At 37.5% G+C, this 2,228-nt stretch overlaps 1 protein-coding gene across 2 annotated transcripts in view; it reads left to right on the forward strand.

Moving 5' to 3' along the window:
* NPHS2 (NPHS2, podocin) overlaps positions 1–2,228 on the forward strand; it is a 19,389-nt gene that overhangs the window by 11,017 nt on the left and 6,144 nt on the right. The gene's annotated exons all lie outside the window — the stretch shown is intronic.

The raw sequence follows: 2,228 nt of genomic DNA on the forward strand, positions 1-2,228 counted from the left end.
AGGAATTAGCACCATCACCATGGTGACCACACAGCCCATTTTGCTGCGGATAATCTGAGTATGCCTGTTGTCCTGAAGTAAGTTCTAACCGTGCTCTCCTCTCACCCTCAAAAGTGTCCCAGGTTGAATGACAAATTATATAGTAACCTTAGCAACAACTAACATACTAGGGGTGGTGCGGTGGTGGTCGTGGTGGTCTCAGCCTGTGGCCTGTGTGTAGCTGGAGGCTAAAAAAAGCAATGCAACCTGCAACTCGACTCAAAAAAGGTGAACCTCGAACAGTCTCCATACTAGCCATTCACCTGTCACTTCCCCTGCCCCCTCTTCCAGGCCTCTTCTTCTTTTTGCCCTGCCTGGATACCTACCACAAGGTTGACCTTCGTCTCCAAACCTTGGAGATACCCTTTCATGAGGTAAACCACATGATGGATTTTGCTTTCTCTCTACATTTTACGTGGCTGAGCTACAAATTCTGGTCCAGGGCAAAATGACTATTTAAATCTAAAGTAGAAAAGGGAAATAGAGATATAGACTACTTCAAAATGAAAAACTCCTGTGTGTCTAAGGACACAATCGACAAAATGAACAGGCAACCTATGGAATATTTGCAAATAATATGTCTGATAAGGGGTTAATATCCAGAATACATAAAGAAATCTTATAATTCAACAACAAGAAAGCAAAACAAAAATTAAAAATGGGAAAAGGAGTTTGTGATGGTTAATATTATGTGACAACTTGGCTAAGCTGTAGTGCCCAAATACTTGCCAAAAACATCAGATGTTGCTGTGAAAGTATTTTTTGGAGAAGATTAATATTTAAATCAGTAAACTGTGAATAAAGCAGATTTTGCTCCATAATGTAGTTGGGCCTCAGGCCTTAAGAGAAAGACTAACTTCTCCTTGAGGGGAAGGGAATTCTGCCAACAGACTACTCACAGACTCGAGCTGCAACATGGACTCTTTCTGTGGTCTTCAGCTGGTTGATCTATTTGGACTCGTCAGCCTCTACAGTTGTGTAAGCCAGTTCCTGAAAATCTTTCTCTCTCTGCCTACACACACACACACGTTCTATTTCTCCAGAAAGACTTGACTAATTCAGATTTGAACACTTCTCCAAAGAAGATACACAAATGGCCAACAAATACATGAATAGATGTTCAACATCACTAATAATTAAAGAAAGGCAAATCCAAACCACAATGAGATAACGACCTCACACCTATTAGGATGGCTAACAAAAGAAAAATAACAAGTGCTGACAAGGATGTAGAGAAATTGGAACGCTCGAATACTGTTAGTGGGTAGGTAAAATGGTGCAGCTGCTGTAGAAAACAGTACAGTAATTCCTCAAAAAATTGAAAATAGCATTACCATTTGATCCAGCAATTCCACGTCTGCGTATATACCCCAAGGAACCGAAAGCAAATTTTTGAAGAGATATTTGTTTATCTATGTTCACAGCAACACTATTCACAACAGCCAAGAGATGAAAGCAACCCAAGTGTGCATCAGTGGCTGAATAGGTAAACTAAGTGTTGTGTATACCCACAATGGTGTATACCCACAAAAAGACAAATACTGCCTGATTCCACTTACGTGAGATACCTAGAGTAGAAAAATTCATAGAGATAGAAAATAGAATGGTGGTTACAGGGGTTGGGGGAAGAATGGGGAGTTGTTGCTTAATGGGTTTCAGTTTTGCAAGATAAAAAGAGTTAAGATTGGTCACATAACAATGTGAATGTACTTAACACTGCTGAACTGTACACTTAAAAATGGTTAAGCTGGTACATTTGATGATATGCGTATTTTACCACAATAAAAACATTAAAAGTAGAATAACACCTAGATTTTTCTATTAGTAATTGAGATTTATACACCTTTCCTAAATTGTCCCCCCACTTTCAGTTTGAAGTTTTTTCTCATTTTTTCTTTGGGTAAATAGAAATATAAATAGAAATTACGTATATTTTAAAAGGCTTATTTTAGATAATAAAATATAAAAAAAGGAATAAATTAAACTTACCCCTAATCCCACTACCTATAGATAGATGTTGATATTTTGGAGTATATCTTTTCAGACTTTTTTTATGTGTGTGGTTATATTTACAGATGAGAATATAGAATACATACATATCGAACCATACAGTCTATTTTGTAGCATGCCTTTTTTTCATCCAGCAATATCTGTGATCATTTTCTGACATATTACCTATGTTTCTACCC

The sequence above is a fragment of the Pteropus vampyrus genome, unplaced genomic scaffold, assembly GCF_000151845.1.
Source record: "Pteropus vampyrus isolate Shadow unplaced genomic scaffold, Pvam_2.0 Scaffold65, whole genome shotgun sequence".
NCBI classification, from domain to species: domain Eukaryota; kingdom Metazoa; phylum Chordata; class Mammalia; order Chiroptera; family Pteropodidae; genus Pteropus; species Pteropus vampyrus.